The 27,501-nt window shown below is 47.6% G+C and overlaps 1 protein-coding gene across 3 annotated transcripts in view; it reads right to left on the bottom strand.

Annotated features, from left to right (window-relative positions):
- Positions 1 to 27,080, bottom strand: part of LOC143423955 (discoidin domain-containing receptor 2) — a 92,830-nt gene extending 65,750 nt beyond the window's left edge. For 2 of the 3 annotated variants that reach the window (XM_076895659.1, XM_076895648.1), the window contains exon 1: positions 26,723 to 27,079. The gene's annotated coding sequence lies outside the window, so the exon portion shown is untranslated. Of the gene's footprint in view, positions 1 to 26,722 lie in introns of all 3 variants that reach the window. The other variant, XM_076895669.1, reaches the window with a different exon arrangement.
- Between the last annotated feature and the right edge of the window lie 421 nt (positions 27,081 to 27,501).

Here is a 27,501-nt window from a genome sequence, read left to right as displayed (position 1 = left end):
GAACTGCAAACTTTCATGTGAGTCAAGACTTTCGCAAATAACCAGGCACTTCATTCCAGTCTCGTAGAAGCAGGGTATAATTACGTTCATGCGCAAGTCGATTTGCTGCTGGATAGTTTACTTGTTTGCTCGAAAAATCCCAAGAAAGTCTTTACCTGACCGCGAGTTACGCTCGTGTCGGATAACGAGTTGTTGAACGACACAGACTCGAATGCTAATGGTATTTGGTATTTTTATTATGTTCACGGAGTAGTGTTTTGGACGATTAGTCTTATCACGGAGTCGCACCTTGCACGACAGACATGCATAAATTTTTTTTTGTCGCTCGAACACGAAATTACTTTTTCATTTCGCAGACTATTCGTATGATGAATTCGCGCGTTAGGGAACTTATAATTAATTCTTTCTTTGTTATAAGAGAAGCGAGAAACTTGAAACTTGCAAATGTATTTTGCAGAACTCTGAAGATATTACTGCCTTCCTCGTTTTAACGAAGGGGAAAGTTGGACGTACACTCGAAGGTATCGTTGGTTTTAATAGAATTTTGCGAGGAGTGAGCGTGCGCGCAACTTTTTATTTCGTACTTTGGAAAAGAAAATCTCTTAAATAATCTTTTTCTCCCTCTCTAAGCGAAAGAAGAATAGTAAATCGTACATCTGGTAGTCGATGAGAAATAGACGTAGCAGAGACATAATTTAAACTCAATTTATTCGATACTTTACATCTGTAACAGAAATCCTTTCACCCTCGAGGCTCTTCAACTGCACAGAGTGTACCCCACAATTAAATTCTCATTCGCATAATGCGATGCCATCGTTTAGTATCACTTTAAACGTGCCACCCTAAAGCTATCAGAGAGAATAACAGAGAGAAATCGGGCAGAAACGAGGCACGAGGTTCACCGGTGGCGATTAGGAGCGTTCAACTGGCGATTAGGGCTGTTCGAGGGGGTTGAAGGAGGGGCCTTTTTCCGTTGGCCCACTTTTTAGGGCAAAATAAACACAAACGGCGGTGGCTCGTGGGGATCGCAGGATCAAAGGGTCCTTCAGCACCCTCGCTGGCTCACGACCATCAAGACAGGGCGGTTAATTCGAAGTGGTAGGGGTGCCGGTGGTCTGCCGCTGTAGACGCTGCCGTAACCGCTACCATCGTGGTACCGGTAAATTATGTAGCATAATGACGAGAGCGAGTATTGCGCGGTTACCTCGTCTCCGACGAAAGAACGAACGAGAAAGGGAGAAACGTTGAAGTTGATAGGTGGGCCGTCGTAGGGAAAAGGGGGTAAGGGATACCTTTCTCTGCTTCATTCGTCAACGTCACGACCTATCTGGCCTGTCCCTTCCCAAACCACCGCCTTGGTAGTTTAATCGAGCTTGCTAATTTGTCTCTACTTATTTTTACCCCTCCCGACTTTTGTTTCTGCAAATGGAGCGTGAATTAAAATGTAGCGGTGAGACGTCGCGCTGGCGTTTCGCTGCTGCGTCGCGATAACTGGGGACAAAAATACGAAGCATCCTCATTGGGTAACAAGAAAATGGAAAGTGTCTTTCGCTTAAATTATTCTTTAAACTTGAAGAACTCGGGCCAAACTTTTATATACGTACAGATGGCTCGAAATGTTTTTTATTCAGGTACAAGGGGTTGTTACTAACTGCATGCAATTCTTCCAATCTAGCATGCGCTCATTTGTAAATTTTACATCGATGCACGGAGTTTCGTGACTCCGCGAGGATCGTGTAAGTAGATCGAGCCGCATAACGAGATCATGGTCAGACAAACTGCGGAGAGGCGTGCTTGGGCCATGACAACTTTTCGATCCATCATGTAAATTTGTAATTTTTTACTCGTGCCATTCCTGCTACATATAACAACAATTTATTAGTGGCAAGCAGCTACTTTACATACAAAATAAGTGCACACAATGGAGGATATTTCCAATACACCCTCTGCTTCGACGTTCCCAGTGTTTCAATTCACGGATGGTTAATTAACCCCCGCGTTTCCATCGGTAGAGAGACTCGCGGATTGATTTATGTTCCTCAGCCGTCATTTCTCGGGGTTACACATCCGCGCGTATGTCCGAGCTTGATGATTGGACCGCGAAAAATATCGCCTCCTTTTGGGGCGTAAAGCTCAATACATATTAGCCGTCGTCGTCGCCACGGCTGCAGTTAATTTCGCGGTGGCGACGGTCAGAAAGCGCCATCCACCGGTGAGCCGAGAGGGAAGCGCGAGAGGGCGAAGGGGCGCACACGGGTCAGGAAGAAAACGGGAGATTCACAAAGGGGCGACAGGGATACCTCTTCCTGCTTCATTCGTCAATGTCAAGAGCTCCGAGGCAGCTCCAAAGAGCTGCTTTCGTAGTCCACACGAAACCGTTAATACGAAACCTGTTTACTTTTATCCGAGCGCGTTTTTCCGCCTGACTTTCCATCCCCGAGAAACCGCCGCGATCCTCTCCACCTTGGCCCCTATCGGCCCGATTAATTCCACGTTCCTTTCCACGAAGGGCGCGCGGTATCGATTGGCCCGTTTCGTTTCAAGCAAATTTCACCACGGGCTTTCTCCGTTACGTTTTTCTCCCCCTTTCTGCCTGCCTCGTGGCCTTCTCGATGATTTATGCCGTCGAGCTTTATACGGCTCGACGGAGCGGCCGCACGAACGTCGAGGGCCGACCTTGGCTGGTAATGCGATCTAAAGTGGTTTTTAGTTACCGTTCTAACTATTAATTTGTGGATTCTAGGTATTTACGAAAACGGAGCCGTTCCGTTTGATGGGAAAATTGGAGCAACGACGGAGGGATCCGATAAGGGAAACTGGGTCACGTGTTAAACATTCACCGCACGAGTCGGGGAAGAAAATGTTTTTCATAAGGACGTATATTTGTTACGCATGGAAATGTCGGAGTAACGAGAAGACATCCGTGTGTCTAGTTTTGTAAAAGTCGCCCTTAAGTTTAGGGGTTGATGTTGTTAGACGTTCAAGTCGAGGAATTTTATATCCTTTAACATCGATTCGAGAGAATTCGCCTATTTTAGAGAGTCTTCGGGTATTAGATGCTCTCGCAGTGGAACGCGATGTGGAACAACGTCTCGAAGTTGGAGATTTGTTCCGGAAATGGTAGGACAACGCGGGAAATTGTGTGCTTTTTCACCCCGGTCGAAACAAGGCTAACTTCAGCTATTCGAAAATAATTTCATTAGGTGAACAAGAGTCGACGATCCTATTTGCGTTCAATTTCAATACGCCGACTGCGAAACGGCGTTGGTTGTTTTTATAATTCACGCCCCCCTGCGTGGAGGCGGGGGTATCGTTCCCCAAGTTCGTCGCAGCACTTTCGCGGAATTACGGGACGTAGTCGATGCTCCCGAGAGCCGCGGAACGTCTGCGAAGAATAAAACGGGCCGGTTCCGACCAATGCGGAAGGGGGAAACTTTTCCTCGCAAAAGGAACAACTGTTACTGAATTTTCCAAAGAATATCACTCGACCTCTCACGCACAGCAGTCGGGTTATGCATCGTCCGGGATACAATTCCTGTTTGAATATTTAAAGCACGTCTCGTTGATCTCAAAGGATCGACGTGCAATAAAGATATTAATCATTTATGTATCATGTACCGAATACGCGACACAAAGGACGAGTTCTTCGCGGCGTTTCCGGGACGACTGCTCGCGACATCGATCGGACGAGGTCTCTTATGAAACCGGCGAGCGCTTAAAATGTTAACGAGCAGAAAATAACTTTTTCTACCAGAAAAGTATTAACTTCTTGCCTCCCCTCTATTTAGAGTTTAGCAATCGTATCGTTACTGCAGCTATTGCGCCGCAATTATGTTTTTCCCCCTTGAAAAGTAGGTTAATTCGAAATCTAATCTACCGGAATTATCTTCTCTTACTTTCCGCTACCACCTTTTATAGGTGCTTTTTTTCTCCCCTGCGTCGAGGCGAGTTTGTTCGAAATCCACCGTGCGACGATCATTTTTTCCGTTTATTCCCCGTCCACTATCGAAAAGTGGATTTAGCCGAAATCGAAATTTGCCGAATTCACGTTTTTAATCCGCGGCGCGGTCGCGATGTTTCCTCTATTGAAAATCGCGGCGCAGGTCGCCCGGCGCGCCGCCGCGCTCGGAATCAAGTCGCGTGCATAAATGCGCGTGATTACTATCGGACGGGAAATTCGTGCTACGAACGGGAGAATTCGTGGCCGCCGTACCCCAATTTGATCGGTATGAGCAGATAAAATTGGCCGGGACACGACGGGACTGTAACAACCGCCGATCCGTTGGAAATATTCGGTGTTCGCGCGGCTATAAAATGTCAAGGGAACGCTCGCTATTCGTAACCGCGGTTGCTAATAACGTATTCCCTTCGAATTCACCGGGGCCACCGTTAGAAGCGGACCTCCGATTCGGAGCTTGAACGGAAAACAGTGGTAAATGGAACGAACGCTTTGTGCGAGCACGCTGGAGATAGACGGTTTGATCGAGGTGCGACGCGTTTGCACGCGAAACGGGTCCCGCGATCGCCTCTCTGAAACGGAGAAGTCCATTTTTCCGGATTAGACAGGGAATTGGGCAAATTGAACGTACGACACGGACCCCGAGCAATTTAAGATGTTACAGGGCTTGATACGATTGCTATAAAGTTAATACCAGCAATTGAGCGCGGTATGAATAGAACGAACGAACTTGAATCACTAATGGAACGTAACTGAAGACCATAATGAACGTAAATGGTACACTCACCCATCCCGTAACCACTTTGTACGCCAGAATTGACCTTCCCTGACGATGACTCAACGACGATGGACATCTTTCACTCTTCTATCGCGATCTATTCGAACGGCAAGTATTCCTATGGTAAACCTTCCGTTCTAGCGAGCACGCTTCGTGCTCGATGGAAATTCGGCAGGGAACACTTTTGGTAATCGAAAAATTGCCATTCATCTTGAAACCGCGACTCACCTTTCAAGCGCGTGCTCGTACAATAATCGATTAATCAAAATTTCTCACGGAGCATTGTTCCACGATAAAGCACCAATCAATAAATCCCCCGGGCCTTCGAGCAGACTCGACCAGCTTAAAATCGCCGCGCAGCGATCTCGCGTCGCTTTTTCTCGCCGCGATCCATTAATTATATATCCGAGCGCCACGGAACCGTTCACCGTCACGCGTTTTTAATTACACGCGAAAATTTTCCACGATCGTGCTCTCAGGCACGGATAGATTTTCGAACGAATTTTCCCGCGGCCGGAATTCGATCGCGGTGCCCGCGCGCGTCGCACCGCCGCGCATCGCGATTTACGCCGGCCACTTACGCGGGGTGAACTCCCGGGTGAAACCGATAATTTGTTTCGCATTTAAACGGGTCGAGCCATTATTGGATTTCTCGTGGTTTCTTGCCCCTGGATTTATAACAGTTTTGCGCGCCAACAGGGGCTACGCGGGCGTAAATACAATCCCTGGTGGTGGCGCCTGTACCGATTCACCCCTTTATCTCTCTCTCTCTCTCTCTCTCGTCGGATGAATTTCGATACGTAACGGTGATCAGGTGCCTCTGTTGCTACCTGCGAGGTGCAAGAAGTAACCTGGGAATACGAGATCGAAGGGCTGAACTTGCTAATTATGCATCGTGCGAATAGCTTGCGCGATTGGATGGCATTGCGAGGGTTGTTGCGGGATGATGGAAATTAATATTGTAGAATAGAATTTCCGGCGAGATGGTCCACATTTTTCCATTTGAGGTACGTAATTTCAATTGGAAATTTTTACAGAGACAAATCCGTCAAGTACAAACATGTAATAGCGTCCATTGTCTCTTGAATTTGACACCGACATAGTTGGGCGTGCACATATTTTATCCGAACAGATTCTTATTCGATGAAATCCAGCCTATGTTGCTCGATCCGAGATTTTTACAGCATCGCCGCCACTTTCCACGATTACACGCTTTCACAGCCTCGTTCGATTTTCCACTCGCGTTCGTTTTTCACCCCGGCAATCCCTCTTGTTCTCTCGTTTCTTTCCGCCCCTTTTTCACCCTCCTCGCGTAATTAATTAAGAGACTAATATCAGGGGCAGAGCACGAGTTCGCTCTGTACGTTTACGCGGAAACGTAATCAGCGAAGATCCATGGCGAGCGAGCTAAACAGCGAATTTCTTCTGCATTGCGTGCAATATACGTGTTCGCCCGTGGCGCGGGGAGATAAACAAGCGGCGGAGGTCAGCTGCGAGGGAGGGAAATAAATTTCCCGATATTATTTTCGCATTCCTTCGGAATTATTGCGCCAACCACTCTCCGTTTGCCCTTCCTTCACCTACCCCGGCTTCGTCTCCGCCCGTTCCTTTTTCACCAGCGGTTGGAAACTCCCGGAAATCGTGCACGCTATTAGAAGCCACGGCTGGCTGCGGTCCTCTCCTCTACCTCGAAATGTATTTCTTGGGATTTTTAACGCGCGATTTGCTAAATCGTTCCTCGTCCTTGTTGCAGAACTGACCTATAAGTTCCACGCCGTGCGCCACCGATTATGCCGTTACGAGCTCATTAATTTTTCCGCCCCCTTGCCCTCCCGTCCTCGGTTATTCTCTGCCCTCGTCCACCCTCCGCCGTCGCGCGCCCTGCGACCCCCTACCCGGAGTCAGCCTTTTCTTTCCCGTATAATTAATTTCGGGCATTACGCCGCTAATCCCGCGTACGAACCGCAACCGTTCGTGTCAGCGACGCGATCGCGATCGGGCGAAAGTATTTGCCCCGCGGCCGGGAAGTTCGTACCGATTTTCGACCGGCACGAAACCACGTTTCGCGCGATTTATCGCGCTCGAATAATTAACCAGGGATTATTCTTCCTCTTGCGCCGCAGGTATCGGGAATATTTGATTTGATAAATTACGGGAGCTCACGATCGAACGCGGTCCGCGATCAGATAATTCCGGGGACACACACTTTTCGGCTGTTTACTCTCGCCTTAAAACACTTTCTGCGACGGATTCGTGACTCTCGCGGACTAAAGAGACTCACGCGTATTAATCACGGATATTATTTAGGTAAGATCGATCGCATTTAAATAACCTCCTTACCCCGTTTCCTGCAGTGAATAGATTAACGCGTCGAATCGAGGATGAAAACGTTGCAACCTTACCATCGACTTTTTCATTTATGTACTTCGTGGCTATAAATATACATTAACACAGCGATAAAGTTAGACAGGGATACGCGATGTCGAGCGAAAAACAGAATAAACTTGTTGCTAAAAAAAAGGAAAAGCTTGGGCGGTTTCGCTTGGTCTCCGAATTTTTACGGGAGAAAGTTGTTCGACCAATTCGTCGGCTTTTTTCCTTCGCCACGTAGAACGACTGCTATTGGGCTTCTTGCTGGTGAAACATTACGGCATTCTGCTGCCGGTGACGGACGAAAATTGAGGTTTCGCGTTCGACGGAAGTCTGGAAAATATTAATCGTTCCCTGGGTGTAATGCGGGATACGTGCGTAGCAGGAGAAAAGGGAATAGTCATGGCCGAATGGCTGGACCACGGGTTGCGCCTCTTCTGACGTGTACTAATGGTCCTGGTGGCCGTCGAACCGTGCGTTTCGTTTTGGTCCTCGTGCCGCGTAATAATCGTGCTTGCGGAATGCTTCGTTGCGTGCGCGCCTGTCTACGTACGGTCGTTACCGCGAGGAGTTTCGCGTTGGATGCGGTTCCTGAATTGCCTGCGAGGACATGTCGGAGGAAGCTCTTCGATTCTCTTATGCAATAAAGAGCCGCGTTATTCTCCGTATATTTTACTTTCGGAAATGGTGCCACTGTCGTCCGTTAAAAGTGGAACTTTGTCTGGAGTTATCACAGCGCATCTCGGTTTAATAGCGGGTAATGGATGATCGTACGTCACTGGGAATGCTTATTGTGTCGCTCGAATATTAAACGCGTTGCCATTAAGTCGCGGGTGTTTACGTATTTATAGAGAAATTTAAATGCATCAAAAATATAACACGCGTCGAGAACGGAGTTATACTTTCGCTCGCCATTTTCGTCACGATACGTAAAGCTCAATAGCGAATTATTTGATGGACGAAATTGTTATGCAAATCACGAACGACGCGTATGTAAATTCAGGATTGATACAATAAATATTTTCAATACGGTAATTGGGCACGGAAAGTGAAATTAACGTTTCATTCATCAATGTGGTACACCAGTATGAAAGGATCGGTCAACCGGTTGTCAAATGGAGAAAGATTTTTTCAGCCAGACAGAAGGAAGGTGGAGGCAACTGTGTACAACGGGGCGCGGAAACGAATTCCGTGACGACTGGCTGGGACGAATCGAGTTTAAAGTTTCGACGAGTCCTCCCCACGGATGTTAAGTGCGTCTAACTAGCGTTTAACTCCCGGAAGCCGCGATGGCTCTTCCTTCCGTCAGATTAGAGCTACTGCGAGGCATCGAATTAGCGCCTCGTCAGTTTCCGCGTTACGTGTTTCGCGGCTGATAAATACTACCGTGACCTCCACCCTCTGCCCCTCACCACCTGTCCCGTTGTCAGGAGTTTATTGGCCCGTTATCTACGGAACCGACAAATTTCTGGATGCGCCAGTCACCTGCCTTTTAATCGAACCACCCTCGCGGCAAACTTCTGCTCACAGAGACGTAAACTCGCGCTGACTCCTTACTCGTTACCCGCGACGGTTGTCTTTAGGCGTTCAATTATCCTGGCTCTCTTCGCTCGGCGATTACGCTCGAATTTAAAGGGACGAAGGGTTCGAATAATCGAACACGGTCGACACTGATTTTTATGAACGATACAAATGTTTTCGTTACATATATGTACGTACAACTCTCAATGTGTACTTAATGGTGTAGGCATTTAGAGTTTGGTTTATGACTTTGTCTGTTCTTCTTGAGCGAGTGACATAACTGAGCGTAGGAATAGGTTCACATATAAGCACGGGACATTTCACTATGACGACACGCTTGCCTTTAACGTAACGTAGTTAGCATTTGATATCAGAAGAATCAACATTAGCGTTATGGGTGAAATAAAGAGTAAATGTACAGCATTTTGAAGTTTTCTGGTAATTCGAAAAAGTGACAGAAAATAACGTCACTCTCAATGAGCGAAGGAAAATATTGATTCCAGCTAGAATATTTGTTGTTCATTTCATAGTGGGTAAGTACAGCCGGAGCAAGCTCGAGGATCCCGTACGTTTTCGCTTGGCCGGGAACGTACACAACTTCGACTGTTTGAGCATCATTCGCATATTATTGACAGAACACTCCGGCGACATTTTAAGCGGAACTCTCGAAAAATGGTCCCGGGTCACCACGAACTCGTTTCAGAGCGTGGCCGGTAGTTCCAGCGGACGAGTGTCGCGTTCGAAGTTGTGACGGATCGTTTTCGCTCCCCTAATTTCCATCCGGACGAGCCCAGCGTCTCGTAGACTCGACGCCATATCGGCGTTCGGTCAATTTTCCGGCTGTATCGGCACTTGGATCGACTTCAATTATCGACTTTTATTTCGTGCCTTAAAATAACAATCGCTCGACGTTCTTTGTTCACCGGGTCAGGTAGCGTGGGACGGAATTCTTTCTACGCCAGGAATCTCCTGAGAATCTCATTAAACTTCACGCAACTTACATACGCTCGCTGTTTCGAACGTACATTCTTCTCTCTTCGTTTTCTTTTTTTCCTTTTTTTTTCAAGAGTGACGTTAATGAGATACACGTTCTTGGAATAATTCAACGATCCGAAACTAATTTTATATCGGTAACCTACTTTCCCCGCGAGAATAATTCCCTTCGAGGATCTTTGGTACGGGCGAAAACGAATTTTATCACACGTTAATGATGCCGTGTTGAGTGATACCAAATAATACGAGCACTCCTAGATACGAGGCGGAGAAGTTTGTAAAAGTCGAAGTACCTCGAAGAGATTTAACAAGATTTGTTTATGGCTCCTCCAGGTCAGCAACGATTGACTCGCGACCTCGAGAATGGAGATTTGTGACGTAGATCGGCATTTCTGTCGAACCATTTTGTAAGCGAGACCCGTAAATACTTAATACAAAAGCGTCGCAATGTTCGTGCCTCTCCGACTCGTAATTACAAGTTCCGAGAGAAATAACGTCGCTCGAGGACCTTAGAGATCCAGTTACTGATTTAACATCGAAGCATTAATAAACAAGTAATTTATTATTTTCTACCGAAACAGAAGCAATTACGTGGCACCTGCATTTTTTAAATCATAGAAAAAGAAATTGCTAAATATATTGCTCATGTTAACATGTAAGTATTCTCCTGCTGAAAATTGCACGTTTCCCTCACTGTACAGTGTTAAATCAACAACCTTGCGAACCGTCGAATTAGCTGCACTTCATTTTCCGCATTAGTCGATAGCCCGCGGACACAAATACGCGGGCGGACCAGGCGCGTTCGCACGTACACCAACACACACACCCCTGCTAACCAGTATGGCTCGTCCAACCGCACGTCACGATCGCGTTCGCGTATCGTGATTTTACAGGCAATTAGGTTGTATCTTTCGCGAGGGAAATCGGTGACGTTTGCACCCGCGCGTTCGCCTTTTCCCCGACCCCACCGAATTTTTGTCCTCCGACCTCTGCTCTCGCTGCGCCCCCGCGTCGGTTAACAATTTATCGAGATCCGTAAACCGTGAAATAGATCGTCGGTCTTCTAGAAAATTGCTATTACACCGTATTCGATTGAAAATTTTGTTTATACACGAGCCGTGGAATCTGTTTGCTCGGCGACCATGTCCACGCTGCGCGATTCTGACCGTTTGACACGCGCGAAAATCCGTCCAGGAAATTGGACAAAAATTTTTACGGTGTGCCGCGAGAGTGCGAGAGAGGAATAAAAAAAAAAAAAAGGAAAATAGAACGAAATCGAGCAACTACGCGGACCTCCCGTTACAAAGAGAATCGCGTGCACCTGCGACGTCCACCTTTATTTTCTTTTTTTTTAGGGTGGTATTCCGTATTTATTAAATTTGTGTTCGCGTTATTAAATTTATCGAATCTGCGCGGGGAAAGATTTCTCTCGTAAACGTTGCTCTGGCTCGCCGTGGTATTGCTTCGCTGTTACCGAAGGGCGTTCCGATGCGAGTTTCGCGAAACAAAGGAAATGGAATATGAAACGTATAAAGTAATTTTAACGTTCGTATAATTCCGGAAAATGAATGGACGATTCGTTGCACGGGATGTAGTCTTTTCCGTCGGATACAGACGGCTGGAAAATGCAACGTGCGTAAGTTTTTTCACGTAGAGTGGATATTTTGTCGATCAATCTCATCCGAGTCGTAATTCGTCTTCAAAATCTTCGCCCCACGTTCGATTAAATCAGTCGTTCGGTTGTCATCGCACGGTGGACACCGTTCAGGTCGATCGTTTTTTCCATCTGATTCATTCGTAACAATGGACAAACTTTAATCCGATGAAGCTAACTGACTGTCGTTCGCGAAGCAGTTGGAATAAACTCGGCTGAGGACGTCGATTTTACGAGCAATCGTATAAATGTACACAGTTAAAACGCGAAACCGATTAAGAGCAACACACCTGGATCTGGGTGCTACGATTGCCGTGCGAGTTCACCGCTGGCGTAACGTTTCGCTCTCTTCCCGCATACGATATACGTTTACTTTTCGCCAGTTTTAATATTTCATTGACCGATATTCTAAAATCAATACCGGTTTTTCGAACCGAGAATTTTTCAGAGAGCCGCTCGACACTCGAGTTGAAACGCACGTATCGCACGGAATATTGTATAATATTTTTCTTCGAGAACGAACGAGCGCTATGGTAACTCATAGCGATATCTTCGCCTGGGTTCAACGAGCAGAAATCCTTAATCGACAGAAGGTAAAAAGAAAAAAGAAAATAAAGGGGCAGGAATCAATGACACACATCGAACACGGTAGAATCGAGATGGAACGTGGGAAACACCGGTTTCTTTATGGACAGGGTCATCGAGACGTATCCGCAAGCTCTCGACGCCCGTTCCAAGTCCAGAGTTCTTGGATTCAGCTCTCATCGATTTTATCGCTTTATTCCCGATAGCGGAGCAACGGGTCCGGGCACGGATTCGACCGGACGATTGTGATTCTTTCGCGGTCCAAGTTAGATATCAGCGCCGATAAAACAGCTGCCGAGTTCGTGCCGCGTCCTGATTGCGCGCCGAAGATATCGGATCTATCTTCCTCGCCGTGGGAAATAGGTGAGACCGGGTGGAGTTTGCCAGTGAAGGTGTTTCTCTGCGCGTGGTTCATTTCGTTGTTACTCGTTCGAGCTGTTCGTTTACGTAGGTAGAGATCTCGCCTTTTCGTTCTTGTACCGATATTGGGTTTTAGGCGAAGGGTTGAAGAGGTGCTTGAATGAATTAAGAAATTCTATTCTCAGAATTTCCATGCAGAGTATATCTGGTAGAGGATGTTCGCATGGTTTTTAACTTCCACTTGCCACAGGGCCATACTCGCCCCGTACTTAGCGAGTAGCAGACTCATTGAAACCTTGGAAGCGTATGTTCGTTGCACAGTGGTACGTTGCAAACAATCCGGCGTATTCTCGACGAAACCCCGTTTCTATGGAGCCCGGGCGCACGACTTGACCCGCAATCTTGAAAATAGTTTCCGCGTACAGAAACGCAGCGTCATCTCCGCATCTTTTCCCGGGGCCCTTTCAGCCGTATCTGAAAAGGAAACCTCGAGAGGCGTAGACGCGCGGGATACGTCGGCCGTCGTCGAGCGCGCACGGGACTCGCCCACTCGGTTGCAATTGAAGAGAAAACGATTCCTAATGCGCTTACCCCGTCAACCCCTTGAAAATTTGCATTTAAACATTTCATCCGTCCGTTGGATAAACGTGCCTGAATAAGCCGCCGCGCGCCGCGGGAAATACATAAAAATCTGAATTCCGCGAGTAATCCGGTCAAAGAGTCCGGTCAAAAAGGACGGAAAGCTCTTTTCACGGAGCAGAGTAATCTACTAACGGCTGATACCGTTTCAACAGCCGCAGATCTTCCGAGCGCACTCTATTAAATGCACTAACTCGCAAGACACTCCACGAAGGCGGAGCAGTCTCTTTGCCCCTTGAAATTCAAAGGGGGCGGCTGGATGAGCCAATGTTCAATCTTGTCCCGGCTAAAACATCGTTCAATCCAATTTTTGCTCGACTCGTGTTATTCGCTTCGTCTTATTAATTTTATTATTTTCCACCCTTCCCTTTCAATCTTTCTTCTCTTTCTTGGCAATCGATGGATCGATCAATTTCCTCTACTTTTTAGAAAGTATACACCTTTCTTTTTTTAGCGACATCGCGAACTTTGTCTTTCGCATTGATCGAAGCCAGTGTACAACTAAGTGTAAGTGGAAGGTGCGAGAGTTAAATCGCTTTAGAGGAAGCAATTAAGCAAGCTTAGTTTAAATAAGTTCGCTCTCGGATTGAAATTACTGTCCGATTTCGATTCGAGGTATTATTTATCGTAGCTCCTCGTTATTTTTTAATTAGTTGCAGAGCAGCACGGATATAACGAGCAGCAAGGAGTAAGTTTCGCGGGAAGTTTTTAGATATTTCTTTCTCGAGGCGGTATTACGAGCATCCGTCCAACGTTACGTCAATAACGGGCACAATTAGTTAATACAGCCGCGCCGATTTCCGGCGTCGGTGGTCGCGCTTACCGATTCCCGCTTGCCGCAGCGAATTCTAGATTGCTAACAAAATTAAGTCCCTGGCGAGCCAATAGTCTCGCGTCAGCCCCGCGTGAAATATTTCCCTGCCCCTCCTAGTGTCTGGTCCTGCAGGATCCGAGCAAAAGGACGAATCGCGGCGAAAAAGCGGGAAGGAGAAAGCGGAAATGGATGCGAAAGCACGAGTGAGAGAGAAAGAGAGAGAGAGAGAGAGGGAGAGACAGGGAGTGGAAAAAAATGGACACGATCGACGCGGTGAAAAAAAAAGGAGTGGAATAGCGAGGCATTAGTGAAACGCGATTCCGGCGCGATATTCAGCATTTTTCAGCGCGATGGGTATCGAGTTAAATTTAATGCAATTTCACGTTACATTATTCCGATAATCTTATCGCGCGTCATTGCCCATTGGACTTATGGAAGGGCTTTTATCTTTCCGTCCGCTCGCGCGCCCGCCGCCTCGTACTGCCGGGGAGTTCAGTTATCGCGTTATTTCGCGCGGCGATAGTTATTAATCGAATACCGATACACGGCTCGAATAAATAGAAACTTCCGTCGAAATTGGAATTATCGAGCCGACGGCCGCTCGATGGCCCAGCATTTTTCACGATCCTCCCCGTAGACTGTGTCGCGGCAAGGAATTGCCCCGGCGCTGATCATCGAGGATGCCTGTCGCGCTGTGCTCCCCTTTTTTTCTTTGTTTTTAATAACAGCGAGTTATTTCTGCGGATGACGCGGGGTTTATCGAATCAAGCTCTTCCTTTGCAATGGCTGTCGATGAATTTCCGAATTATTTCTAGCGATTCGTTTATATCGTGTCGTTGCCAAGCGTGACGCAATGACGTTTTACGAATGTATACTAATTATTTCAAATTACTGGATCAAATGAAGGTAACAGATAGGAAGCACGAGACGTTCATGATGCCGAGACGACGATCCAGACTCCCCTCGAGCATCATTTCGATCTCCACTCAGTCAATAAATCGTCTGACAACCCATTCGTTCATACAGTAGCCGTCAACGGGTCTTCACGCTCAAATGGGATCGTACAACGTTATTATTCCAAGATTTTGCGTTCCCTCCGGCAGAAGCAGCGTTCCCCGATCGTATCCTTCTTCATAAAGCTCTCTCATCCTTCTTCATAAATTCTAACTCCGTGCATTGATGTATGAATACGAGATGCGAGCCTCCATTAAATCAGAACGAGATATCTTGCACTTTCCGTTGGAAACAAAACTTTGGATAATATCTATTCAAATTTGAGCCTTAGCCTTCATTGACATTTACTGGAGATCGTCTGTCACGGTTGCTTTTAGCCGAATACAATTCTCCCTTGAAGAGGTTCTCGAAAAAAACTCTCTTGCCACCACGATGGAAACGATTAAATTGTTATTCAATCGTCGAGTGTTACCTCCACGATCCACGGCATAATAATTTCTTACTTCGTCCCTTGTCATCCCGTCTTACGACAATTTTCATTATCTCCGATAAAGTCTAGACGCTCGCTACAATTTCATCGACGTCGCCTCCGTCTCGAATAAACGCTCCGTTTGCCCGCGATATTGCACGAATACATTTATTTTCACAACCGGAAAAGAACGCGAATAGAAGAAGAAGCAGCAATTGCCGTGCAACGTGACAATCACCGACAGTATTGACGAAAAGTTCGTAAACCCAACTCACCCTCCCTGAAGCTCTCTACTATCAAGCTTAACCGATCTCTCCATTGCAAACAACAACGAGAAAAAAAGAGAATACGATCGTCAAGTCATCCCTCAGGCTTTTCCTCGAGCGACCACCGTAGCTCGAAGACAATCGGACGCGGCCGCGGCGTCGAGTTAAGCTCGATCTCGCAATCAGCTCAGCAGACAGCGAGTTGGCGCGCGAGCACGGTCGCGGGCCGACCGGAAATGGAACCCCACCGGCAGCAGCGAGCACGTTTAATCAGAATGGCCAGGCTTGGTATCGGCGTCGCGGCTCGCATTAGTCCCGACGCGCAGGACGCCGCAGGGCGCCTGGTGAACGCGGGTGAAAACTGCCCCCGAGCGTTGGCCGCTGGCCAGCCCGAGCCGACGAGCGGATCCTTTATGCGCCGCGTCGCGTCGCGTCGCGTCGCGTCGCCGCCTGGAAACAGTCAGGTGGACGCGAATAATCCCGAGAAGCAATTTGGCGGCAGGTCTGTTCAATCTGCTCGCCTCGTCGTCTCGAGTAAACGGCACCGGGGTTCGTTCAGGTTATCCCTTCGTTTCGGTTCGCGCGAGGCTCCACCCTCGTGGTTCTCGTCTGCGAGGGATATCGTCGAGCCAGATCGCGCTTTAACGAGGCAGACGAGCGCCACGGAGGCCAGAAGGAGGGAACTTCGACATTCTCGAGTGGACTCGAAAGTTGGTTTTAAGCCGTTATTAACGGATGCGTATCAACGGTGGCTGGTGGTTCCCAGAGTTTGACCGCTCGAGGGCCGCTATTCCTTCCGGGGGTTGCGAGCCACTCCTACGGGGCGTCACGAGTAATCTACGCTGGCGGGGTACGATTTCGAGTTTCGTAGCTAGGTGTACAGATGGATTCGTGTTGGGAAACTGGAGGAGAGCCTTTCGGTGACGAGATGCCGTCCGCGTGAGATTTTTGGTCGAACTGTTTCGGGGTTCCTGGTGGACGGACTGTTGTATTTGATGAAGTCGTCTTAACGGTTATTTGGATAGCTATCTGATAGCTGGCGGTTGGTGTTGATTAAGCGTGACGAATGATGGGTCTGCGCTTGGGTGGTTTGCCAGGGTGGTTTAATGGAACACGTCTGAGAGGGTGGGCTGCGAGACGATTAGACGATGGTCGTGAAGAGGTTTGCAATGGCTTAGGTATGGAATTCCAGGGTGTCTCAGTGAGATGTTAAGTACAATCGAAATGTATGAGAAGAGGAAATTGAACCCGTGGAGTATTTCTATTTATATTTATTGCTGGTAAAATCATTTATAAAAAAAAAGTGATAATCGGAGCATGCATTTCCTTGAAGTGTTATTAATTGTTCAGAATATATATGATTCAGAAAATGATGGTTCAAGCAACGACAAATACTTTTAAAGATTCATTGAATGATGTCTGCGCACTTCTCACCGTTGCCCAATAACAATTAACAAGCGACGGTGGTTTGAATGGTTCATATGGGTACTCGAGTGCTAAACACATTTTCAAAGGGAACGACGCGACAGCCTTAATGCCCGACGATGGGCTAGAATATTCTATATACCAGACAGGAAGGCGATTGAATGTTGTATAACTGGGTTGCGGCCGTGAAGGTATTCTAATTACGAGAATTGCGGGGGTATTTAGTATGAAATAGTCTCTTCTGTATAATCTTGCGAAACTATGCATTCGAAAATGAAAAATTCCAATGCTCAACATTTCTGATTTGACAACATTTCTGAAAAACGATCAGGGTTCAACAGTTCTATCAGCGGACACGATATTTCATCGGAATCCATCGAGCTCAAGCGTCGCGTCGCGGAACAGCTTTAACGAGCCAATCAGGCGGCATGAGTTCGCAGGAAGTTTAGCATTGCCGATTCAGCCCGAAGGGGGCCCCTGAAAGCCTTATTAAGAGCAGGGTCAGCCGTTCGAAGCGGCTTTTGAAAATCTGCTCGCGTACGAACAAAGCCGGCCCTCGATTCCTGCCACTGTGCACCGAGTCCGTCTAACCGTGAAAATCCGTTTCGTCCGCGGTCCTCGCGACATCCGACTTTAATCTACCGTCCCAGTTTTCCGTATTACCAAGGTTATTGGCTCCTCTGGCTTTGCCACTCGCGTAATACCAGCGCATATCGCATCCGGCCATTTAGATATTAGTCGCGTTCGAGCGTAAATGGATTCTCATTCGCGCGAAAGTGCTCGTCCGTTAATCGGATGACATTATCCTTTTTCCTTCTCACGGGTAACATTCATTGGCTGTTGTTCCGCTGCGACCGTGTGGATCGCTCCTTGAGTGTTTTCTGAGTAATCGAATGCGAAAATTGGAGTCACTCGTTACGTAGAACAGGCGAAAGGGTTCATCGTCCCATATATCCCCTTTTCGTCACGAATGTAATTAGACTTCTATTACGCGTACAACAATTATTCAGCAACACTTCAAAATTTCTACGAGAATATATCACAATATGAATCCTTCGTGTTTCTCATCTCGAACGAATAATTCTTCTATCCCTCAGAAAATGTATCACAAGTGTAAAGTCCTTAAGAAACAGTCTCGCGAGGCAGCGCTTCTGCAACCGCTCCGATTACATTGTTATACGGCCAGAAACTCAGTTTAATTCGCGGCTAAGTTCAATCGAGTTTTGCATCCTAGTTAGACGATTCCAAGGAGAACGTAATCGAACGGAGCAGAAGTAATCGGAGAGGCAAGTGTTACGCCATAGCCCCGCTAATCCTTTCATATTCAATTCTGTGTTACGCGGATGGCAACGGATAGACGCGTATACGGCAGGGTGGGCGAAGGGGTGAAAGGATAGAAGGGAAACGGGCCGTGCGGACTAACAGCGGGTAACATCGGCCCCTGGAATTGGATCGCGAGGCAACGGACGAGACGCAGGATTATTCTCTATACGCGATGCGTGAAACCCTCGGGTCAGACGAATGCGAGTAATTCCGCGAGCGGGTTCGGAACATCGATGCGTTCGATCTATAATGCCGGTCCCTGTCACTCTGCTTCCGGTTGATAACACTGCTTTGGTTCGGATTAACCCTTTGTGACGCCGCGTGACTTAAAAGTCGCGTGTCCACGCGTCCATGCACAGTGATCAGCGTAGGGACACGCACGGGTACTCCTGACAGTTCTGTAAAAATCCTGTTCCAAGATTTATTAATGTGAAATCATTAATTCTTTTGTTTCGAATTGAAATATGGTAAATTGGGACCAGTTGTTCTCTGCTGGAAGCAAACTAGTTCTGGTCATTGCGGATCTAGCAGTCTTTTGTCGGAGTTGGCTGGTCGGTTATTTCCGAGCGATATCTGGCAACCACCAACACGCGACGACGGAAAATGTTCGACACACGCGGAAAATTACGGTTTTTTTCATTACCTCCTCTGGTTTTTCTCTTTTTCGTGTAATTTCACGGTTAGGTTGCTTTTGGGGATTTTAATACGTTTCCATGAACACGTATAGGATCGCTGGTGGAAATGGCTGTTGCCTGGGAATTATTGTTCGTTGTTTATTTATTTACATTTTTCGTTTTTTTTCCTTTTTTATTGTTTTTGTTCCAACGAATTTCGAGTTGAAGTTTTAATCGGTTGCGTCAGCCGCGGTTGAATGAGTAAGAAAGGTACTCTTTTCGCGATAAACGTTACGGTTGACAAGTGGACGCGTTGCGTATAAAATAAAATGGAGCGTTTCGCGAGCGGCATGGAAAACCGTCTGCTCGTTGCGATCGCAGTTCGGGAGGGCTTCTGTAATGCTGGTTACGATCGTGTTTGAATTTATCTGGCTATGCACACAATGCAATCGAGGAATATCATTCATTTTCGATGTAAATACTTAAACGGTCACTATATTCTATTGTACAATTGATGATAAATTCGTTAACGAGAACGGGCTTCGCTTATTGAATACAGAATGAAACGTGATAAAAATAAAACCCCGTACGTCGATCTATCGCGTTGGGGCGAAATGTTCCCACGTGCGTACGCATGAATAATTGGCCGGTGAAATCGACAGAAAAATGAATCGCCTCGCGATCGCGAATAATGCGGCGGGCGACTGCACGGCCAACTTTTCTAATTCGTAAAGTGCATTTTCCGGGACGAGCGGAGAATTCCACGCCCGCTCGTGGTACGTTCCGATAACGATCGACGATAACGTCAACTGCCATTCTCTTAATTGCATTTATTGTCATTTGTCGTGGCGGCCGCGAGGAAATGACAGGACAGAGCGCGCGAGAAATGAAAACTCGAGCGCGAACGGTTCGCTACGTGTCACGAATAACGGAAAGAGGTCCCTGGGACTTTATTGCTTCGAGGCGGTTCTAATGAGTCAGGGACTCGAGCTAATCATCGTCGACCGCATCGATCGACGATCCAACATCGATGGGCCGCAAAACCAATTCGAAACAATCATTGAATTAATTAACAGCAGCCGGATATTTTTACCGCTACGATTTTCTCCCTTTGTCAGAGAAGAAAAAAAAATGAGAAAGGTCGGACCGATTTGCGACGTTAAAAATCGTGGGGGGAGAACGTACCGCGGCTCGACGATAACGAATGAATAATATTCAGATAGTTTGTTCCTTCGCGACGTTTATATTGCCGATGATAAAGGCGGAATGTGGAATATATTGTTCGAGAACGCGGAGAGCGGAGGGCGACTCGCGGTGGTTAAGGTTAACCATGATCAGACAAAGGAGAAATGTATATACTTTATAATACTTAAGAGCATTATGGAAACAGAGTCTCTCGGAGCGAGACGAATTTCAAGGAGATACTTTTATCGAGGTGAATTGGTCTGTCTTCCGGTTGCTTATCAACGTGGCCGTGTATGAAATTAAAATTATTCTTATCGAATATTCCAAGGTACAAGATAGTTGGGATATATGACTCCAATATTAGCAGAAGTTAAATCTGGCAACGCACTATCAGTTGTCTCGTTTTGATCGAATGTTACATTCTTCGGTACATTCTGCGATATGAATAGCGAAACGACATAATATCCTTGAGATAAATGTCTCCTATCATCGACTGGGGGCTCAACAGTCGACGTCAGCTATTTTCACTTGAGAAAAACTTCAATTACCCACGCAACGGGAAATTGAATCGATCGTTCAAAGGAATGGCTCTTCAAATAAAAATCAACCGAACGGCTCGAAGGAGGTTTTAATTCGATCGCGCGGCGGGCGCTCGAGCGGCCCATCGGTTTCGTTCGGCAAAAAACAAACGGCGGGTGCGCGATGGGGGTGGGTTGACGTCAATTTGATGGATACCGCAAATTCGTCGTACACCGTTCGCAGTGTATTGATTGCACCCGGCGCAAGCCGAGAGCCGTTCCGCGCGTCTTGCCGACGCTGAATTTTATTTATGGCTCGATAAATTTCCCGTCAATAATGATCGCGTGGCATTATAGATCGCCGGATGCAACAGATGGCGTACTCCTCTATCGTTCCGCCGTGCTCGCTGTTTATTTTTTCAGAGTGCACCATTCCGTCATGAAATTCTCTCTTATTTACGAAAGCTCGTGGCCGGCGTGCGGAACGACGGGAGTTCCTGCAAATTTCATAGGGATATTTTCTTTTTTATTCGAACGTTGCGATCTTAACCCCGCGCCGCCTCGACAATCGTTATCAGTGTACATTAATAACGCGTATCCATGAATTATCGAACGCGCTCGGATATTCACGAGCGACAGCGTACGTGCTCGAGCCACGCGTACGACTCGAACGAAATAATCGAGTAACGCCGCGGCGATAAACTATCACCTCGACTCGTAAACTCGTAGGTTCGATCGGGCCGAATTACTCGCTCGTATCGTTCGCGGGGACGATGATAAAAATATGACCCTAACCAGGGGTAGTTCCTGGTTTACGCGACCCTTCCGCTCCTCGAGCCCGATACGAAACGGTTTAAATAAGGAATTACAGGACGCCGCAACGATTCCTTAGCCGCCCAACGGTACGTGGTTTAGCGACGCCCGCGATGATGCATCGTAAGGCGATCGTTCGGTTTTACTGCACGCGTCTCTTGGCTATTCTGAATTCTCCCCGTGTGTTAGAAGGGGTGGCGCGCTTTTAGAGGCTTTCGAGGGGAGCGGTTTAATCAGTTAAGAGGAAAGTAACGAACACGACGAGAGAGCACGGTTAGACGCGAAAGTAACGCGCGCGAGGTGTTGCCGTTCTTGGCTTGGGAATTGTCCGCATCGAAATGTTCGAAAATCTATGGGATAACATTAGAATTGGGCCACGAATAGTACGATATCCATATATGAAAACAGTGATATCCGTTTTGGAATTAGAGGTAAATTTTGATTTTCACAAGATACTCGTATCGTGCATGGCTCGATTTTCTTCGAACACGCGGACGCGCCACGGAGGAACCATTGAAATATGCAAAAGCAAGTGTCCTTTAATAAATAATAGGATCGCATCAATAATACACGGCGTTATTTTGCCGCGGTGGTTTAATGCGCGTTAAACAATGAATTTTAATTAAACTCGATCGTCGAGAACGGAGGGACGCTCGAAGCTGTCATTGTTCCCTTGAACATTATTTTTCAATGACTAATTACGTACGAGGCTGGTATTAATTACTCGAGATTCCCATTTCCGTTGTCGGCGCAAATAACCGCGAAACGAAAATGCGATTTGTACTAGTCGATATTCCCGTCGCGCAACGTCGAGTGGAGCTCGGCCATCGGCACCTTTCCGCGTCAAAGAAAAAAACCGCGATCGACGGTGGATACGTATTTACGATACGAAACAGCGGAAGAGGGAACGGGGGTGGAAAAGCGCTGCAGACGAAAGAGCGGTAAAGAGAAACGATTTCGTAGGTTTTTTCATATTCGTCAGCTCTCCAAACAGAAATATTTACCGGTGAAATTGGTTGGAAAAGTTGTACGCGTTGCCCGCGTAATATTGACCTCGGTTTGCTGGTACGTAAATAAACGTGATTAATTGTAACATTGCGCGGGACTTTTTTCGTCGCGTTGCTTTCTCACGTGAAACAACGGACTTTTATAAATCATCCCCTCCCCCCCTGGACCCCTGGCCAAGTTTTGATCGCGTGATTTATGGATCAATTGTTCCGTACCCCGGCGTGCCGTTCGAGCGGTGACGGCCGCGAACTAAAAGTGAACCGCGATTCGATGAATTTTATCGAGCGTGCCGTTCGCGATGCTTTTGATGAGTTTTACAAAGATTGGAGAATCATTCAGCTCTGATGCGTCGATTAAAAAACTAAAAATGTCAACAGAAACACCACACGATAAACGCTATCGAACGTTGCTACGAAAAGAGAAAAAAAAGTCGTGCATAACGCGAGCACTCGTCGAGTCGAAAAGGAAACCAAACGAAAGGATACGCTCGCGTGGAACGTGGCTCGAACGTGAATCGCGTTTAGGCCCTCGCTTGCAAGTCGAATGCTATTTGCCGGCTGGTGTATGCCCTTTGCCGAAAGGACGGTCTAAAGTCGCGCTCGCGTGCAGCCAAAGTAAATTTCGCGGCTTTGAAAAGCGGCGCCGATCCCGACCGGATCTACAGCAATGAGTAAGCGATGCGTGAACCCTCGCCGCGCAACTGTCGCGGCCGGAAGCAACCCCTATTTGTATCGCGCCACCGCAACGATAGTGCATACCGCACGCGCTAATGTTAGGCACACGCCGCCGTTTCTGAGCGTGATTTTATAGCCGCGGTTCCGCGGTACTCGCGGTCGCGATTCCTCCCACGACCTCTTCACTCTAAAACGCACCAGTCGATCGTCCGATTGACAGCCTCGATTTTTTCTGTCAAGCGTGTTCATTTTTCAGTAAAGTTCTCACTGAATTTCGGAGGGTTGCACAGGAACGAAATTCAATGCTTACGAAATGGTAACGGTTCGTCAGGAACCGCCTCGTTTGTTCCGATAAGTAACTCCTGGATACGTAGCAAAATTGAACAGCAACTTTGTTGCACACGCGCCGATCCGCAAGTTCGTTTAAACAAGCCCGTACCCAACGGCGGCAGCGGAAATTTCGGAAAGTTCCGCCACGTAATATGTACAATAACTCGCGGAGCGCGCTAAACTTCGACGCATCGCGTTGCGAAAAGAGTCGCATCGCAGTCGATCGGCGCAGTTCCAGGCCAGTCGGGAACGAAAAATCGCGCGGGGTTAACGCGCGATTCGAAGTACGGAGGGCGTCAATCATCAATCGTTTTCACGCGTAACGTCGAATCGCGCGCGAGCAGTTCAGCTGTTAACGCGAGCTGGCTCGCGTCGCGTTATTGCTTCTGACGCGGTACGACCACAGAATTTATACGGGGCTTCCTATATGCAAATGGATGGCGGGTACGAAGCTTCGAGCTTTTAATCGCGAACGGGCCAGCTTAACCACCTAGCGAATTCGTCGACACATCCGACATTGAAACCGTTTCCATGTAATGCCGGAGAATCGTCGCCCTATATTTGCCTCGCGGACGGTTTTCATCATTTTCGATCGGAACGAGCGCGATCATTTTTTATCCATCCCTCTCTCCTCCCCTCGTTGTTCGTTTTTCGAAGTTATCTTCGTCCCCTGGCCACGTAACGGGCGCAAATATTTTTCGTAGCCAGTTTCGTAAGTTCGAATACGTTTCCTCTGGGAAATTACAAAAACCGTATAATTTAACCGCTCTTCGTGTTATTAAAAGCGGAATTTTTTACATTCAAAGGGGAAATTCTGTTTTCCCACCGTTCGCGACGAGTTGGTCGAGCGTTTCAAAATATTATTCGCGTTAAAATGTCAATTTTAGGTTTCCGGCCTATAACTTCCTCCTCCAAACTTCCGATTCGAATGTACACGCGTTTTAATTTCGTTTCAATGGCCCGGGCTTGATTGAATTTTAATTTCATTTAAATTGCTCTAATTGTATTCGCAGCGGGAAGTTATTCATTCGGGACTTTTTGTAACGTCATTCATTTCGACATTAAAGCGAGAGCTTCGAGTACAACCCCGATGCGCTCTGAATACATTGTTCCGCAGGTGTTCGCCAGGATGGATTCTTAAATCGAGCTGGGCGAACGCGATCGATGGTTCGAGCGTTCCACGTACCCTGCTCGCTCCTCGATGTGAATGTTTATACGTAGGATTCAATGAGGCGAACAATTATGCGTCTGTTCGGACAGAAACGAGAGCTGTACTCTGCACCCTTAATTTCATCTCACATTTCCAAAAATCCTCTCCAAACGAAATTATCCAAATTCGAATTATAGCTGTCGTTAATTAATTCCAACACGAGCCGTTCGATTCGTGGATGAAAAAACCAATAAGGTTCGCCGCGCGGAAAACAAAGCGAAGAATAAATTACGACTAGTTCACCGTGACTAACGCGGAACCCTTTTAACGCCAGTTCCAGGTGAAGCCTCCGGGTAAACCGTCCGCCACGCGAAGCGTCGGGTACGAGCGTTGACGGATACTTAGATGCAAAATCGTTGGTGGGCGATCGATGGGTGGCGGTGGCACGAGGAGCTGATGGGCAGAATAGGCGGCGAAGCTTGGCCACGGTATTCAACGAGGCTAACTCTATCTCGGCAAATTACATTTCCATCCCCGTACGTGATAGGTGCAGCAAACATGCCCGTCAACGTCCGACCGAGTTCTACCCCGATTAGTTACACTCGACGTGGATTATATTTCCAAAGGCAATTAATTAACCAACTTCCTGGTAGCCGCGTATGATCGCGTCGCCGTCTCGCGTCAGGATATCGTTGCGAGTGGGTGGACAGCGAGCGAGGGACACTTGCCGATAGACGTGGTCGAAGTCCGTGGTACGATAGAAAAGAAAGAGAGCCACGAGTAGGTCACCTTAATGGAAACTGTCACCGAAAACGTCTGGATAAAGCCGTTCCGTCCGACCAATCGTACGGTTGGACTACTTTCGATCAACCTTTGGGCACGTATCGTACGCCATTTTTATTCCAGCCGTCCGTCCCGTTTGTTTTGTACAAAGTGGTCTCGCATCGCGCGAGAAATACCGCAATGGTAAATTCACGATGGAAAACTGATAAAAAAGTTTCGTTTAAACGTATGCTGGACGACGCAACCCTTTTTCGTCCACACGTTGATGATAATCGTGTATCAGTTCGGTTGGGAGGTTCGAAAATCGGGAGATGAGATTAATCCGTAAGCATTATCGCGAATAGAGATGAAAATGCGGTCTGTTTTCAGTGTGCCAGTGGTCAGAGTAAATAATGTATGAAACTAATGAATTATTCAAACTTGTGAAGTGGCGGATACGGTAAATATCTTTAACGCGTTGATCGCCAAGTTTTAGCCGGGATCACACCGCTGGGAGTAATCGCGACAAGGAACAAAATATATTTAGTTATCATGTAATGTAATGCCGCGACATTATGACCAGTAGTTTTATTAGTATAGCTTTTATTCGGACGTTTGTACGAACTTAGTTTCCTGAATCCACTCGCGTACTATCTACTCTGTATATCACACGCAGAGGTGGCCACGTTAAACAAAAATTTAAGAGTGGAATTTCAATTCGAATGACCGAGAGGAGATTCGCAGAAATTGCCTCGTACGAAGGGAAATTAAAATGCGTCGAGCTTTCCCGCGTTCTGCAGTGGAAACGTTGAACTTCCCGGCCGACGTCGACGCGTGAAACTGTTGGAATTACCAACGTAACGTTCGTACAATTTTCGTCGCGAAATTTAAGGGTCGAGCGGCGTCGTTGGCGGAGCGTGGATCCGTTTCAATCGTTTAGCAGCGAATCGAAACGCTGGTTCCAGGCGTAAGTTTGGCCAGTTTTTCGAATGCAGATCGCTGCTTCGAACGAGTGCATCGGTGGTTCCGCGATAGCGCGTAAATAACCGAAGAACGGATGTCATTCGCGATAAACTTGCCACGGCCGACCAACGGTAGACTTTTCTACTGGCTTTTTCAACAAGCGCGCGAGGATCCGTCAGGCTGCGTTACGCGTTCGCATCGACGCGTTCACCCCATCCCAATGGGAATATTTCACGATGACGAGGATAGGGTGAAACAGGGTATCATTTAATTTCCCGCGAGATGCGCAAACATTTTGTTCCGTTTGCCGCGCGTTAATTGCGAACACGTCAGGATGCAGCGATACACGGTCTATTCGCGCGCAGTTCCGTTCGTAACGCGCGTTACCCCGTTTTCGCACGGATTAAATTTCACGTTAATTTAGTGACTAACGATACGACGTCAAGTGTGACTAATGCTTCCCTAAATTCTGGTCTGGTCAAAGTGAAACGCGCACCGCAGCGAAAATGGTAAAAGTACACGATCCATCTATAAGTAGAAGCCTCGAGGCAAGAAAAATGCATGTACGCAGAGGAAATAGGAAAACGTCTACTAACCCAATCAAGTATTTTTCACGCGGACAGCCGTAGAGCTGGCTGGTTGTTATCCTCGACGGTAGCGCCTCGTCGCACATCCGATCGCCTCAGGATCGTTCGTCGAACTCGCGTCTAAGTATTAACCGAAACATCGTTGTCACTGAGTCCTTCCTCATTTCGTTTCGTGTTATCGCGAAACAGTCTCCTCCTCGAGCTTCTTGCGATTCAAAGTTGGAACGGGTCGTCCGAGGCGAGGACGTTACACGTGATCGACGGTGGCCGCGGATCGCGAACGGAAGGGCGACAGGGTGGCATCCGTCCGCGTTCTCGTGGAGAAAGCGAGATGAGTGAAGATCGCCGCTCTGTACTGGTGGCGTACGCGCGGTGGTGTAACTCGGGGGTTGAACCCAGGGCAAAACAAAAACGAGACAGAAGGAGCGACGTTACACACGCGGTGGCCAGTCGCAGACTGAACTCGCGATCCGCGAGTAGCATCGATTTCGATGGAGGGGGAAAGGACTACGGGCCGTGAGAGCGGCAGGGTGGGACGGTGGGTGGCAGTCGAGCACACGGGGCGGAAGGGAACGAGTGCGGACGAGGCACAACGAGAGGAGCAGTCAACCTAAACGCGTGTCTAACGGCCCCAAGCTGGACGAGAGCTTATTTTGCTCGCGAGGGCTGCCCCGGTAAGTACGCGAGAGGGTGGTAGACGCGCGAGTTATACTGGGAACCGGCTGAGTTACGTACTAAACCCCCAACGTTTGCGCAGCGTTCCACATCGACCCGAAAATGTGCACTCA

The sequence above is a fragment of the Xylocopa sonorina genome, chromosome 1 (genome assembly GCF_050948175.1).
Source record: "Xylocopa sonorina isolate GNS202 chromosome 1, iyXylSono1_principal, whole genome shotgun sequence".
In the NCBI taxonomy this organism is placed as follows: Eukaryota; Metazoa; Arthropoda; class Insecta; order Hymenoptera; family Apidae; genus Xylocopa; species Xylocopa sonorina.
This window is presented reverse-complemented; position numbering and strand designations above follow the sequence as displayed.